The sequence below is a fragment of the Pinus tabuliformis genome, chromosome 2_1, assembly GCF_031772625.1.
Source record: "Pinus tabuliformis cultivar Carrire ecotype Pingquan chromosome 2_1, CPIR1, whole genome shotgun sequence".
NCBI classification, from domain to species: Eukaryota; Viridiplantae; Streptophyta; class Pinopsida; order Pinales; family Pinaceae; genus Pinus; species Pinus tabuliformis.
In genome coordinates, this window is record NC_142299.1 from 918,438,625 (window position 1) to 918,457,274 (window position 18,650).

At 34.1% G+C, this 18,650-nt stretch overlaps 1 pseudogene; it reads left to right on the plus strand.

The window, feature by feature from the left end:
* The first annotated feature begins 623 nt into the window (after positions 1–623).
* The window catches only part of LOC149203648 (late embryogenesis abundant protein D-34-like), a 117,875-nt pseudogene continuing 99,848 nt past the window's right edge, over positions 624–18,650 (plus strand).

The following is an 18,650-nucleotide window of genomic DNA, read 5'->3' on the forward strand; positions in this document are numbered from 1 at the left end:
TCTTCGGGTGAAGTCGTGCGAAGGCATTCGTGTGAGGGCATCGGTCTAAACGTCTGAATGGGCGAGGGCATGCGAGGGCATCCGCCCAAATGACTGAACGAGCGAGGGCGTGCGAGGACGTTCGCCCGGACGATTTAACGAGCGAGATTGGTCTGAACGACAGTACAGGCGAGGACATGCGAGGGCGTCTGCTTGAACGAGTTGAGGGCATTCGGTTGAACGAGCTGAGGGTGAACGATGTGCTAAACAGGGCAACAGTGAATGAGTTGCGATGGATGGTAGAACCGATGGGCACTCCAACGGTGGTTCGGGTAGTCTGAACGGTGTAAGCTAGGTTGCACGGTTGTGATAGAAATTGTACCAAGAAAACTTGGAGTTTCCAGCAAAGACTGTAAACTGTATATTTTGTGAAATATTGTTATTATCGGGAAGACTCATATTTCAAGGAGTTGCCCATCCCATTAAAGTACCCACTGTGCATATGTGTAAATGGTAATAACAATGAAGATCATTAATTGAATGTTTCCGTTGTGTATGTGAATGTTATACTCAAGAAAGTTGAAAAATAAATAAAGTATAGAAAGTAGGCGTAGTCCACACTTACAAGTATTGTTAAAATAAAAATGGGTGGTGGTGTTGTACCCCCGATCATGCGGTTGGAAGAGTACTGCCAGGGTAAGCGCGTGACATCAGAAGCTCTATACCATGTCAAAAAACCAATACTACAAACTATCTTCCATTCATTAATCAAATGTGATTACATATTTAAAATAATATTGTCTCAAGATAACAAAAATATCTTGGACACACAATCTCTTATTTGAGAGAATATCTCAACCACACACAAATCTAGCTAACAAAATAGGAACAGCCTTCTTTAATTAGAAAGACACAACCGATACAAATAAGAATTACATATTCGAACATCCATACTTCTCTCATAGACAGTGCAGAAGCACAAGCCCCGGGCCAGACTCAGAAAGGTGGTGCTGCCGCCATAATGCTAATGAGAGATCCGGTGAGGTTAACCGAGACGAAGATCAAGCGGCTAGAGGATATTTGGACATGTCGGTCACCAAAACTACAGTCACGAGTCAGTTGCTCGAGACACATTATGTTGGTGGACAAGCAGTTCGTTCCAACCTAAAGTTTATGCCCACCAATCACGAAATTGCAGCAAGCGAAGTCATTACTATTGGACAGGCAACTCCAATTGAGACAGAAATTTATATACAAAACTTATGTGTCTGTTTATAATTTTTTATTAAATATATTAGAGCATAACCCAAGGCTATATAGCCCAGTTAATGATATATTGCAGGGAAGGCTCTTTAAGCAGTTGTTTTGAAGGCAGGAGAGAAGCCAGTAGAGAAGAGGGATGCCCGAGCTATCCAATCTGCCGTAAAGCGGGCGACTGGAAAACCTGCTTCAGAGAAAGGACGTCTGGCTGCAACTGCTCAACCTGCAGCGGACCTCAATCCCGTTTAGATGAAGTATCCCAGATTACTCTCTCCGACATTCTAGTGGTATGATCCTTATTATAATTTGTGTTAACATGTGCTTTAGTGCTATGAAGCAAAATTGGTTTAAATTTATGCAATTGTTTGACCATGTTTGTAAGTAACATGGGATTAAATTTATTAAGTGTATATTTCTGCAGTTGTTGGGCATTTTTGTAAAGCCCTTTTGTGAGGAAGGTGTTGAACATGTGTGAGTTGGTTCTTAAGCTGAAAATTTTTAACACATATTTAACATCTTAAATAGGTTAAATTGCTTAGGTTTTAAGTCAAATTCCGTTACTGTGCTAACTGCGGTATAATTGATTTATGTGCAGTTAATTTTTCCGCAGTTTTGCTGGTTAAACAATTTTTGTTATCCAAATTTAGTGGGGATTGGGATTTGTTTTTAATCTCTCCATGGTCCAGAGGTCACTTTCTGAGCGCCCAACTATGGAGCGGCAATTCTTAAAAACAAATCACTAAGCCAATGATTGGCTTAGTGACTTTCTATACACAACTATGGCTTAGTGACTTTCTATACACAACTATGGCCATAGCATGGGGTACCCAATATGGAGCATTTAATACATTCGATAGCAACTCCCTCGTATATAGTACATGGATGGAAAACCAACATGGTCATGTATGATAGCTACATGCTCTCTCGATTTCCGGCAGGTCTTCTCCCTGGCATTTCTGGTAGCTCTGACTCCTAGATGTGATCGATAATACAGTCTCCACAATACACCTTCAATGCCATCTCCATACAGATTTCAAATTCTATATCTCCGCCCGACATTTCAAATTTCAAACCAAAGAGTTAGGAGCAGGATTTTGAAATGACTCCTAATTTTTAAACGAGGTGGGGAGTTTTTAAATTAGACACTGGCAGTCTAAATTCTTTAACGAGGTGGAGTTCAAAAACATGAACAGGAATATGGTCAGTTTGAGACGCCGCTGTGTAGCCAACCACGAAAGGGAGGGGCATCAGAGGTTTCTAATATACGATTAGATGCCCACCTGCAGTTTGGATGAGCATATCTTTAGAAGAAATTCTATGGTCCAACCTTTGAGCTGGCTGCAGAACATGAATATCATCATAGATACTGTCAAGGGGCTAGTGTATATCTACCACAGAAGCCTCAGGCCCTTCACAAATGTCGACACCCTCTTTTCGCAGCTGGTCGTCCTGCACTCAGCGCAGTGTTGTCCTCACCGACCTCTTCTACTATCTCCAAACGACCACATTTTTTCTATAAAATCCCTAGTTCGTTTGTTTCCTCATATATTCATTCACCAATCTCATTCCTAGGTGTTGATGGTTGTGGATATCGATAGCAAGCAACAATTCACCCTCCCAAAATTAGAGGAAGAGGACGACTGCAATGTCGGGAGAAATGGTATCATTAGGTTTGTTCACTTTGAATCTTCATTCTCTCATTTAATTAATTAATAAAAGCATGGATTTATTTATTTATTGCGTTCATTGGGGTATTCAATTCGAGTTGCTGCAGCGAGGAGGAACGTGGAATATTGCAATGATAGTGAGGTGAAAAAGAAGAATTGATAAATAGGCTCCACAACTTTCTGGGTGAATTGATAATTACGTCTTCATTTTTACGTCAAATTTCTGTGTGTTATTTAATTGAATTTATTTGAGTGTTGTATGGGAGGAAGTATATCATTGTGGGACGCCTTCCATGGTGAAGAAAAGAGGAGATTGAGAATTACTGTCAAATTAGATACACAGCCACTACCTCTTCTTCACCCTACGCTCTAGGTAGCAAAAATATTTTGGAGGCTCATGGTATGAAGTCGTGTGAGATAAAATGTGAACAGAATTAAGAAGAAAGAGATGTAGCTCTCAGGTGTGGCCTGCACCTGAGACTACACTCACCAAAACAGAGAGATCACTCTCGTACACTCTATTTCATCAATGAAAGATTACATTAGGAAGTTGCACCCAAACCCCTAAACTTTAGGAACTAATCCTAAACTAGGGAGAACGTTACAACAATGTAACCATTTTCTCCATTAATATAAAATAATATTAATTATTTTTAACTCGCCCCCTTAATGGAGAAAGGGTTCTCCTGGACTCCTAGCATCTTTCTAAACAATTCAAATTTCACTCGTGCAAGAGGCTTTGTGAAAATATCAGCCACATTGTCACAAGTTTTACAATATACAACAGCAATTTCTTAGACTGTATTTTCTCTCTAACAAAATGAAACTGAGTGTCTATATGTTTGGTGTTTTTGTGAAACACTGGATTGTATGCTAATTTAATGGTGCTCTGGTTGTCGCTTTTGGTGGAAGTGGGATTCTTCTGTTCTTTTCCTGCATATTTGAGAAGCCTTCTCAACCAGCTTCACACGTTGCTGCACACAATGCTTGATACTCAGCTCACATGAAGACAAGGCTACAGTACTCTGCTTCTTGCTGCTCCAAGCTATGACCCCGGAACCTATGTTGAATGCGTATCCTATGATGGACCTCCGATCATCCAAGTTACCTGCCCAGTTTGAGTCTGAAAAACCTGCTAGAGTAACATCAGATACATCAGTGTATAAAATACCATAATTAACAGTACCACAAAGATACCTCAACGCGCTCTTTGCTTCTATCCAGTAACTTTCAAGCGGTTTCGACATGAATTGGCTCAATACACTGACAGAGTATGCCAAGTCAGGTCTGGTTGTTGTAAGCTATATCAAGCTACCAACCAGCTGTCTGTACATTGTGGCATCAACCTCCTTAGTGCCATCGTCACTGCTCAATTTCAGATTCTGCTGCAAAGGTGTCGTTGCTGATCTACACTGATCCATACCAAACTTTTCCAACAGATTTCTGGCATACTTCCCTTGGGTAAGAAAAGTTTGCCCAGTATCTCTGCATACTTCTGATCCCAGACAATAGTGAAGGCTTCCGAGATCCTTCATCTCAAAAACTTGTGCCATAAGCCTTTTGATTCCTCTAATTAAATCATCTGCATTTCCTGTTATAATCATGTTGTCCACATACAAAGAAATCAAAATAATTTGCCCCTGATTATTGTACTTGGTATACAAATTTGGGTCATTTAAACTTCTATGGAAACCATGCTATACAAAGAAAGAATCAACCTTTTCGTACCAAGACCTGGGTGCTTGCTTTAAACCATATAAAGCCTTTTTCAATCTGCAAACAAGATGTTCCTGCCCCTACTTTACAAACCCTTCTGGCTGTACTAAGTAAATTTCCTCTTTTAAATCACCATTTAAAAATGAAGATTTAACATCAAGCTGGTGTAATTCCCAATTACATTTAGTAGCTAAAGCAATAAGCATTCTGATTGTATTTAACTTTGCTACAGGTGCAAAAGTATCATCAAAATCTATACCTTCCTGCTGTGAATATCCTTTTGCAACCAGCCTAGCTTTTAACTTTTCTATACTTCCGTCTGCATTCATTTTTGGTTTAAACAACCATTTGCATCCTATGGGTGTTTTATTCTTAGGCAGCTCAACTAAATCCCAAGTATCATTTCTAATAATTGATTCCATCTCTTCATTCATTGCAGCTCTCCATTCCTTAAATTGACTAGCTTCTTTGTAATTAGAGGGTTCTACAATGTTCAAAACCTTTGACATCAAAGCATAGTTTCTCAATTTTAATGGTAATTGAGTCTTCCTACCTGACCTCCTTGGTAGGGGACTTACCTCAAATTTGTTTTCTTCTGCTATAACTGGGCTTGCATTATCACCTTCTTGCTGTTCTTCTTTTTGCTCTTCTTTCTGCTCTTCTTTCTGCTCCTGCTCTCTTTCATCCTCGCTGCTTTCCTCCAACAACAATGGAATGTGCCAATCATCACCAACGTCATCTTTCCCTTCCTGTACCTGTTCATGAAACACTACATCCCTGCTTGCAAATGTCTTACGAGACTCAGGATTGAATAATTTATATGCTTTAAATTCTGTGCCATAACCAACAAAGATGCATTTCACTGCTTTAGGATCTAATTTCTTCCTATCAGCTTTGGGTATATGGGCAAAATCTTTTGACCCAAATACTCTTAGATGGTTTACTACTGGTTTAAATCCATATAGAGCTTCAAAAGGGGTTTTGAAGCCAAGATACCTGGTAGGACTTCTGTTCCTCAAATATACAACAGCATTAATAGCCTCTGACCAAAAGCTATTAGACAGACCCTTACCTTGTAACATGCTCCTTGCGCACTCCACCAAGGTTCTGTTTTTGCGCTCTGCAACTCCATTCTACTATGGTGTGTGTGGCACTTTATACTGCTGAACAATCCCGTGTGATTTGCAGAATTTCATGAATTCCTTTAGCTTGTATTCTCCCCCTTAGTCAGATCGGAGAATTTTTATACTCTTACCAAACTGATATTCCACCAAGGTTTTAAATTCTATAAAGCACTGGAAAGTCTGACTTTTCTTGTTCAAGAAATAAACCCATGAATATCTAGTGCAATCATCAGTAAATAACAAAAAATAGTATGCTCCTCCTAGCGACCTTGTCTACATAGGCCCGCATACATCAGTGTGCACTAGTTCTAAAATGTTTGTTTCCTTCCTCCTATCATGCACAGGAAACTGTTCTCTATGCATTTTTCCTAAGGCACAACCATCACAATTTAACTGAATATTACGAAAGATAGGGAGTCCCTCGACCATACCTTTCTTCTGCAATAACATGAGGTCCTACAAATTCAAATGACCGAACCTCTGATTCCAGAGTTGTTCGGCTCTCGATCCTCCTGCAACCATGGCTTGCTTTGGTATGCTTTTTGCATCCAGTCTGTATAGGCTTCCAACTCACATGCCTGTTGCAACTATTTCATTCCTGCAATCCTTTATCACACAATGAGTCTTGAAGAACTCAACTTGCATATCTTGATCAGCCATCATGGATATAGATATCAGATTTTTCTTAATTCCAGGTACATATAAAAAATTTGTAAGGTGACTAATTTTTCCATTTGGTAACTTAACTGAAATCACCCCATGACCTTTAATCTCGTATCTACTATCATCTCCTAGATATTTTTTTAATCCATTTATACTTTCTTCAAGACTATCAAAAAATTCCTTTTTTACCTGTCATGTGAGAGGATGCTCTGGAATCGACATACCAAATGTCATCTTCATTAGATGCTGAAAGGGCACAGTCAACTGTGAACAGTCGAAATTCATGACTGAAGTCTTCTTCTTCAACAAAGTATCCTCTGTGCTTTGCATTTGCCTGCCTCCTCTTTGCATCATCAGCCTGCTTCTTATAACATTCACTTTGTATATGACCCTTCTTTCCACAATAATAACATTTCTTTTCATAATTATTTGCAAGCATACGTTTATGAGAATGCAGATTCTTTTGTGATGTTCCTCCTTTCTGCTTTGTTTGCTGCTGTGACTGCTTTCCTTTAGATGATCATCATTTCGCCATCAGCGCAAGATCATCACTCTAGGTGTTCAAGTTCTGCCGCCACTCCTCCTCTTGCTGCAAGATCCCAGTGAGATCATCAAATGTGGGCACTTTCTCCCTTGCCGACACTCCAGTGATGAACGTTTGAAAATCATCACGCATCCCATTCATTGTGATTGCAACGAGATCTTCATCAGACACTCCCACTCCGATGGCCCCCAATCCGTCTTTCACATCTTTAATTCTTGCAACAAATGCAGTAACAGTCTCCCTTTCGTCCATCCTCATTGAGAATAGCTTGCTTTTAAGTGCCAAGACTCTGCTTGTATTCTGGGTCTCATACAGACTTTTGATTTTCGTCCAGATGTCCGCGGACATTTTACAGTCTCTGATATGTGCAATAACATTTTCTTTCACAGACATCTTCAACAAGACTTTGGCCTTGTTCTCTCGTTTTTCCCAATCTTGCTCCTGTGGCCCCCTGTTCAGCTTCTGCTCATCGCCTGTAACTATGGACCAAGCATTCGCACCCTCGAGCAAGGTCTGGATCTTAAACTTCCAATTCGTGAAGTTAGATCCATTAAGTTTACCAGACTCGTTAAGGTAAGATTCCATCATATTACTCATTCTGAATCTACACAACAACAAAAAAAACAATACCTGTCAGATCGATCTGTCACCTCTGCCACCGATCTATAGTGTCTGGCAATCCTGCTCCAACGAGCAAATTCGGCGTCTTCAATACAGCGGAAGATCCGATTTGATCAAAAAGTTGATCCGATCTGCCTCTCTCGGATAGATCTGCAACTTCGCCGATCTGCACCCCTTGCAAACCGCCAAACGAAGTTGAGGCTTCCCGCAGATCCCCTTGAAGGAAGGTTGGCGCGTCCTCAATCAGCGTGCGAAAAATCCCGTTTGTTTTGGCACTATCCCGAGCGAAAAATCCATGCCAATTAAAAATTTGTTAGAGTATTTTTGCTGGCGCGATTTCCTCCTTAAATTCCGTGCCAATTGGACGTTCTGGCACTCTGGCGTGATTAATCCCACAAAATCCGCTTTAATTCCCCCTCCTGGCGCTTCTGTCAATGCAAAAAGAGCGCCAATATCCTCTCCACTCAGAAAAAGAAAAATATATATATATATATATATATATATATATATATATATATATATCTAAGTCCAACCCAGGTGTTCTGCAGTCCACCTGCTCAATTGAGCACAGAGCTCTTGTGTACACGCGGCCACAAAAGTACTTCAAGCCACACAGGCAATTCTGCCACTCAGGCAATTCTACCACACAAGTAAGCTAGCTACAAAAGGCACTTCAGCCATAAGGTGAAAAAAGATCAGGCTCACCCAATTTGAGCTCTGATACCCAGATAAAATGTGAACAGAATTGAAAAGAAAGAGATGTAGCTCTCAGGTGTGGTCTGCACCTGGAGACTACACCCACAAAAACAGAGAGATCACTCTCGTACACTCTATTTCATCCATGAAAGATTACATCATTAAATACAATACTAGCAATTAGGAAGTTGCACCCAAACCCCTAAACTTTAGGAACTAATCCTAAACTAGGGAGAACGTTACAACAATGTAACCATTTTCTCCATTAATATAAAATAATATTAATTATTTTTAACTGTGTGTTTGTTAGTGAATACGTATTTCACTCATCTAGTATTAGGTGTGTTTTTGTTAGTGAATAGGTATTTCAATGATGTCCTATTACCGTTGCAACTATTAGGTTTGTCTCCACGTAAAGCAATTGCACACCCCATTTGAATTTTGTCTTTTTTTGCCCATCTGATCTTCCCCATGTTGCTGTGTAATTTCACTTGGACACTACTGTTGTATCAAGAAAATTGCATATTATTTTATCGCATATGGATTTATTTTATTTATTAAAAATATTTTGGGAGTACATGAACTTTAGTTCATATTTAATCAAATATAAATGTAGAACACCTGGCCACTAAAACTAAATATTGTAGGAAAAGATTTAAAATGTATTCATACCCTAGTTAATTGTACAAAGACATTTATCTTCTTCGGAGGAGATTAAAAATGATTTAATGAGAAACTTTACATTACAAGTAAATATATAACATTTTGATTGATTAAAATTTTATAGTTTTATGTAATTTATTTGGCTTATAATAAAAAAAAATTATATTATTTTAGATAATTTGTTTAATTTATAGATATATAATATTTTGATTGATTAAAATTTTGTAGTTTTATGTAATTTATTTGGGTTATAATAAATTAATTTTTTATATTATTTTAGATAATTTGTTTAATTTATAAAAACAATTGTTTATATAATTTAATAATGACTATATTTTAATTTTAAAAAATTCAAAATCTTAGTTTTAAAAAAAAATTGTTCAAATTTTTGTTAAAAGTAATAAAAAAGAGTTATGAAGAAAAAGATTTGTCTATAAGTTAGACTACTCTTTTTAAGAAGTAGTTGTTTGTGTTTTCGAGATTCATTCCTTTTAAAAATTAGTTGTTTGTGTTTTCGAGATTCATTATAATTGTTGAAATGAGAGGGCTAAGGAGTTTATTTTAATGATAAAGGGGATATTGATTTTTTTATAATTATTATTAATTAAAAATTATATTTTAGTTTTATAGAAATATTTCAAATTATATTTAATTAATATTTGAAGAGTGAAATTCTACTTTTTGTAAATTATTAATAAATTATTTTAATTGATGTGGTTTTATTGATTAATACTGATGAGTTAGTTTACCAGCAATAAGACATAACAATTGTTTTTTCCCATTAAGAAATGAGTTATCATAAGTTTTACCACCTTTCAGAAAAGAAAAATAAATAAATAACTTTAATAAAAGTAGTTATTTATATTTTATTAATTAAAAATTAATATTTACCAACATAGATTCATCTTAACTCTCGATCTACCAAGCCTTGAGAGGGATCAAATCTCTTGAGGTGCAAATCTCTTTTAGAGTGAAAAGAGATTTTATGATAAGTTTTACCACCTTTATAAAAAAAAAAAAACAAATAAAAAAAAAATTGTAATAAAAAACTTTAATAAAAGTAGTCATTTATATTTTATTAATTAAAAAATAATATTTACCCACACAAATTCATCTTAACTCTCGATCTACCAATCTCTGAGAGAGATTAAATCTTTTGACGTGCAAATCTCTTTTAATCCATCTCCTAGCTTGGTAGATCCACATTTAAAATGAATCTAGACTCATTATAATAATGTCCATACATAGTTTATAATCAATAACTATTGAGATGAACTTATTTTTCACAACATTGAAATTTCCTTTTACTTTAATTATAAGTAAACTAAAAATGCCTTTTGTCATATTAAATTTAACTATTCACTATAATTTTTCTCACTTCTACTATACAACACTAATTATTTATGCCATATATATCTATATATATTTTAATTTTATAATTTTAATGCCATATTTATTAAAAATATTTTTACTTTATAAAATTTATTTATGTGTAATACGTAACGACCAACACACACATAATTTCTAAACGTTAGAATCTAAGAATTAGTTTTGACTAGAAATTATTATTTCTTAATAAAAATATTTTGATATAATGAAAGTAAACATTAATATTTTCCTTTTAATAAATTATAATTCCATAATTAAAAAAATCCAATATTAAATAGAATAATATTTTTTATCATATTCAAATAATACATTGAGGTCAAAATTGGATAAACTAAGGTCAAATAAATAAGTAAATATTTAATTTTGAATAAATAGATAAATATTTTATTTCACATCATAATTCATCTATGGTTCATCATGGTTCATCATTAAGACAACATGGAGAATCAGATCATGACATCAAGATTAAATATGAATAACGATGCAGAGAAAGAATTTCTGAAGTTTTGACAATAAATTATTATTTCATAACAAAAGTATTTTAATATAATGAAAGTAAACATTAAGATTTTTTTTTAATAAATTATAATTCCATAATTAAAAAAAATAAAAAATAAAAAATCCATAATTCCATAATTAAAAAGAATTCCAAAATTAAATAGAACAATATTTTTGGTCATATTTAAATAATACATTGAGCTCAAAATTGGATAAAGTAAGGTCAAATAAATAGGTAAATATTTAATTTTGAATAAATAGATAAATATTGTATTTCTGAATACATAAATAGATATTTTGAACTAAATATATAAATATTGATTTTCGGATAAATAGATTCTATAGACTTGACTCGTGAGGATTGATCCTAGGTTTCCTTGCTAAGGAGGCTCACCCTAAACGGTTTTGGTAGTAAGACTTAACTTTATTTATTAAAATTGTGAATAAAAATAAATGTGTTTCTTTTTAGTCAAAACTTTAAAAAATAAACAAAGAAATAAATAAATAAATTATTTATCTATTGATTCAAAATTAAATATTTACCTATTTATTTTAACTTAGTTTATCCAATTTTGACCTCAATGTATTATTTAAATATGACCAAAAATATTAACCTATTTAATTTTAAATAATTTTATTTAATTATGGAATTATAATTTATTAAAAAAAAATCTTAATTAACAGTTATGTTCTGACGATTACTTTCATTATATTAAAATATTTTTTATTAATAAATAATAATTTCTAGTCAAAACTAATTGTTAGATTCTAACGTTCAAAAAATAATTCTCTACATCGGTATCCCTATTTAATCTGATTCCATGATATAATTCCCCATCTTGTCTTGATGATGAACCATGCTAGATAGTTCAAAATGCGTCGACAAATGAATTTTGATTTGAACTTCTCCGAAAAATTTCTTGCAATCATTATCATTGTATAAACAATTATACATTCCTCATGCTAAGTACATGTTATGGAAGTTTGTATAAATATTATAATGAATATGATATCATTCACCAATACTTGATTTTTATAGAACAGGTAATGTTATTATCGAAGATGATTAAACTACACTACTACAGATAGGGGGTTTTAAGACAATATTTGAAACACAATTTGGGTAGATTGTACTAACTTGAGACAAAATAAAACTTGTATATTGCATTAGATATTGTCTTTAAGCGAATGTCTCAAATTGTTGTCTTAAAAATTGTCTCTATAAAGATAATACATAACACAAATATTATTGTTTCTTAGAAGACAATAAATTTTTGACTTTATAGAGACAACATGTCTTTAATCAAAAAGTAATATTTAATGACAATACAATATCACTTTTTTCTCTTTAGAGACAATATAAAACAATGAATCTAGAAAAATATCTCAACATTGAAATAAATCAACATAAAAAATATTTAATTAAAAATAAACTACATTATCATCAATTAATTAATTCATGTTAGCGCACAGTGGAATCGAACCACCAACCTCTTGCTTATAAGGCAGATGCTCTTCCATTAAGCTAGGACCCTCTAAAGAATTGTGTGAGGACTTATCGAAGTCCTTGAAATTGTATGTATATATATATATATATATATATATATATATATATATATATATATATATATATATATATATATATATATATATATATATATATATATATATATATATATATATATATATAGACATTAATTTTAAAAAAAATGCTCGACACATAATGGCATAATCTTTGTAAAATCTATAATCATGCAACCCTTATTTTTAACTTATTAAAAAATAACTCAATGGAGTAAGCTCAATTTCACACCCTTGTAACATGACCTATACAATAAGATAATAATACACAATAATCTACAAACAATTTAATCTAGTTATACAAAGAAAACTAACTAGAATTATCACAAGTTGTTAATATCTTGCTACAACTATTGAATAGATCTTTCAATCCATTTGAATTCACTCCATTTATCTATTACCCCATAATCCTTCTCTTTCTCTACCCCTCTCTGGTGACACACATTCTCTCTCTCAAAGTCACTCTCTCCCATTCTCTATGTCTCTCTCAATGCCCCTCCCACCCTCTACACTACTAGCCCTCCCTCCCTCTATAACCCCCTTTCTCTCTCTCCCACCTTCTCTACCTCCCTTATTTCTCTTTGTCCATATCTGTCTCTCTCTTGCCCTCCCTCCCTCTCTCTCTTCCCTCCACCTTCCTCTCTCTCATTACCACCATCCCCCTACCCAACTCTCACCCTCCACTTTCTCTCTCTATCTCTCTCTCTTCCTCCCACTCCTATCTTTCTCTCTTCCTCCTTCCCTCTCTTTCTCCCCTCTCTATTTACCTTTCTCTCCCTCCCACTCTCTCTCTTTACCCACTTTCTTTGTCACTCTCTCCCATTCACTCTCACCCTTTCTTTTCCTCCCTCACACCCCACTTTCTCTCTCACATTTACCCCTATCTCTTGCTACTCTCTATCCCTCTATCTCACTCTCACTCTTATTTACAAGGTGATAAATTTATTATTTTTCTTTTTACTACAAGTACATATACGAAAGAAGCACATATACCGAAGTTGTGCATATATGGAAGACATGTGCATATAGCAAAGTCGCACATCTTCTGTATCACATATCCTCTATATATGTGCAACTTCCATATATGCACATATCTTTTGTATATGCACAATTTTTGTATATATGCATATAAGGAAGATATAGACATATGCATTTACGGAGGCTATGTATATATGGAGGATGAATTTGTGAACAACTTCTATATATGTGTATCTTTCGTATATGCAAATATATGGAAGTTTCATATATACATAAGAAACCTATAAATGAAAGATGCACATATACATAATTTATGTGCAACTTTAGCCATTGTATATGCACAACCTCTGTATATGCGTAACTTCCCTATATCCACATATACAGAATATATTTTCATATATAAAAGATGCACATATACGAAATTTGTGCCTACACGAAGGCTAAAGTTCTACATAACTCCTGTATATGCATATATCTTCCATATATGCACATATCTTCCGTATATGCACGATTTCCGTATAGGCACATATCTTCTATATATGCACAACTTTTGTATATGCACATATCTTTTGCATATGCTCATATCTTCTATATATATGCAACTTTGTTATATGTTTATATCTTCCATATATACGCAACTTCTGTATATACACATATATGGAAGCTGCACATATACAAAAGTAGTGTGCAACTTTCGTAATATGCATATACAACAACCTCCATATATGCACAACTTTTGTACATGCGCACATCTTTTGTATATGAAAAACTTTCGTATATGTGCATATCTACCATATATCCGCAACTTCCATAGTTGTGTATATACGGTAGATATGTGCATATATGAAATTTGTGCATATACGGAAGACATGCACATATACGAAATATGTGCATATACGGAAGTCACACAACTTCTATATATGTGCATTTTCTATATCGCATATATTCCGTATATGTGCAATTTTTGTATATATGGAACTTCTCTATATGCACAACTTTCGTATATATAAAACTTTTGTATATGCACAATTTTTGTATACGTTTTTATCTTCCATATATGCACCACATTCATATATGAATGTATATCTTCTGTATATGCACATATTTGTACACAACTTCAATCTTCGTATATAAAAAAGTTTCATATATGCACATATCTTCCGTATGTGTGCAACTTTCATATATACACATATACGAAATTTGCGCACATACAAAATATATGCGCATAAAGGGAAGATATGTGATAGAGAAGATGCACATATATAGAAACTGTGTGACTCCCGTATAGTGGCATACCATGTGTATATGCACATGTATTCTATATATGTGCAACTTATCATTTGTATCTGTGCATATATGGAAGTTGTGCATATACGGTAGATATGCACATATATAAAAGTTACACATATACAAAAAAATATGTGGATATATAGAAGTTGTGCATATATAGAGGATGTATATGTATATTACGAAAGTTGTGCATTGTTTCTGTATATGCAGAACTTCTGTATATTTTCATATACGGAAGTTACCCATATATGGAAGATATACACATATACGAAAGTTGTACATGCACAAAATTTTCATATATACAGAAGATATGTGTATATATGGAATTTATTTTGAACATCAGCCTCTCTATAAGCACAACTTCCATATATTTGCATATATGGATGTTGCGCATATACAGTGGCTGAAGTTGCACATAAATTATGTATATGTTCATCTTCCATATATGTGTAGTTTTTGTATATGTGCATCTACATTATATGTACAAATTCCATATATGTGCATATACGAAAGTTATGCATATACCCCAATCTTATACTACTTATGGCCAAACACTCCCCCCCCGGGCTGCCAACCTTGTCACCAACCCTCCTGCTATTTTGGCATGCCTCTACCGTCGTCGCCGAAATAATTATCGCCAAATCTTCCAATAAACTTAGCCAGTTTCCCATTGAATTATTAATCACCCCACCAATGTTTAATTCATTAAATTTGACGCACTAATAATAGTAATTCGAAATAAACCGTTGAAACCACCCATTCCAAATTTAATCTCTGCTACCACTCCATTATCCATTCTTTTGCCATTCTTAGTGAACAATCTAAGGTTGGAGATTAGTATCTCTACCAAAATTTCACAAAAATCAGAATTTATGGTTGTGAACTTCCTCCTTATAAACTGCCAATTTTCCTGCGTGTGATGATTTTTGCTTTAGAATTCATAAGGCAGAGGATGAATATAGATGAAATACATTTTGTGTCAAGGAAGTAGAAATCTCAGTTTAAATTAAAAGCACAAATTAAATCCAACACTGTAATGGTTCTCTGCCACTACCCTTACTCTATGAAAGAAACACATATATGGAAGATATGTGTATATATGGAAGACATGTGCATATACGGAAGACATGCGCATATATGAAAAGTGTGCATATATAGAATTAGATGCACATATATAGAAATTTCACATTTATGGAAGATGCATATATACATAATTTATGTGCAACTTCATCCACTGTATATGTGCAGCCTCTGTATATGTGCAAATTACGTATATGCCCAACTTTCGTATATGCGCATCTGTTTGCGCATATACAGAAGATATGTGCATATACAGAAGATGCACATATATGGAAGTTGCACCTATACAAAGGAATTTCTACACAGCTTCAATATATGCAAATATCTTTTGTATATGTACAACTTCCATATATGTGCATATCTTCCACACATGCACAACTTCCGTATATGCACATATATAAAAGCATTGCAAAACTTTCATAATATGCATATATGGCAACCTCCATTTATGCACAAATTCCACATATGCGCACATCTTTTGTATATACACAATTTTCGTATATGCGCAACTTCTGTACATGTGCATCTCTTCCATGTATGGGTAACTTCCATATATACACATCTTATGTATATGTTTATGTACAATATATACACAACTTCCATATATGTGAATATGTGGAATATATGTGCATATACTAAGGATGCACATAGACAAATAATATGTGCATATATGAAAGATCTTCTTATATGGGAGTTGCACAACTTTTTTATATGTGCATCTCTTCTATCACATTTCTTCTGTATATTTGAAAATTTCTTAAGTGCACAACTTTTGTATATGTGTATTGTTAATGCTCTTGGAACTCTATCAACCAAGGGATCTCCCAGATCTGAAGTCCCAATTAGACCTCACATCATTTGGAATAGGAGCCACATTCAGAGTATCAACTTGGTTGCCATGTATTCTTATAGATTTTTCTTGGCTCTAACTGCCAGCAAGAGAGAAGAACATGAATCCACCTTCTAAATGTAAGGGGGTGTGTCTGGTGAGTGTTCGGTCGTATGTGTGTCAAATTTATTTCACTGTGGAGGGGAGGATAATTGAGCCTCTAAGAGAGAGGTAGTAGTAGCACCCTATTAGAGGTCATTCCATGGATACTTGAAGGTCATTCCATGGATCATAAAGTGTGTAAAAATAGAAAATTTGATGATCTAGGATGTGAAAGGAAAAATAAATTTCTTCCTTCCACTCCCCTTCCATTAGCACTTATTATAACATATGAGCAGAGGAAATCACCTTGGATGAAGAATAGTTCAAATCATTAATGTTTGATCTAAGAGAACTGATGAAAAAATGGTTTATCAAAGGAAACTATTTCAAGTCAATTCTTTTAGGGTAATACCCCCTACTAAGGACTCAATATGAACTCATGGAAACCATGCTTTCCAAGCCATATGGCAATACAAATGCTAAATTTTTTGAGGAAGCCTGTGTCCCCCTAATATATTTTATTGCTATTATAGGAAATAAGTTCAATTGGGGAGATATATTAATAGTAAAATTAAAGGTGAACATAAAAAAGGAATGTGAAGAGGTTCTAAGGGAACAACATCAATTTCACATTTCTTCTTATTTGCTAGAAATAATGTGTACTTTGAACTCATTCCTAGATATGGGATAGAAATTTTCTCTCAAAAAATCTCCCATTCACATTTACTATTGAGATTTCTGGAAGCACAAGTGGCATATATCATATGCAAAAGTATGCCATAGCTTTCTGATTTCCCTTTATGAACTATTGTTTGGCACCCCAATGACCCTACATATCCTAGAATGTCAGGTAAGTTTTTGGAAGAGTTAGAGATTGGTATGCACAAGAAAAGAGAACATATATGAGTATATATGGCACCATGAAGTCACCCTGCCTACTACCCAGATTCACTATAGATAAATTGTCCTCCAAGAGATCACTAGTAGAAAATCATCAAATTAGTGACTAGGTGACTAAAAATATTAGTCACCACAACTTTTCCAAGTGAAATACTACCAAAAAATAGCAATATTAGGAGACCCAACTAAAAACGACTAACATAAATGACTATTTTAGTCACTAGTTAAAATATACAACTATCTAATAAGTAATACTACTAAAAATGACTAACATAAATGACTAATTTAGTTTAGGAAAAAAAATATGACTACCTAACAAAAACTACAATAATATGAATTAGTCATTTTAATTGTGTCACTTCAACAATTTAAAATTACAAATCATAGGGGACTCAAAGGTTGTTTTAGATTGGGTGAAAGGTTATGCTTCCTTGTACAATTCTTTATTGGATCAAAGGATGATTAAAATTATGGAGCTTATTAGAATCTCTATGGTCATACCATTTTATCACATTCACAGGGAATCAAATCCAAAGGTTGACAAATTATCAAAAAGGGGAGTGGGCCAACACCTCCTTTTGCAACATGACATGACCACCTATATATGTTGCAACAACCTTTCCAACTTATTTAGTTGCTTGCACATATATTTCACATTTCTTCCTCGTCTTGCAAAGTGGTAGTGCTAAGGAGAGGGTATGAACTTTGATTAAAGAATGTTCACTTAGTACCACTACCAAATTTCCTTCATGCAACTTGCATGATGATAAATGGATGACATTTGAATGTTACAAATGTGTAAGTATTCCACATTCAACTTTGTCGTCTTCATTGCCCTTAGTAAGAAAGACAAGTTTTAATATTTCCTTTATTTATCATCGCAAACACATAACTCTTTGTTGTACCAAACATAGTTAATATTGTTGGTGTATGATCTCTTAATTGTGGAATGGTCTCTTGATGATGATCACTAACTCTCAATCTCCAATGATAATGAATACGATGAATGAATGATCTAATGCCTTACTTGTGTAGACAATTTATGATTCATTTTCTATTTTTATTGTGCC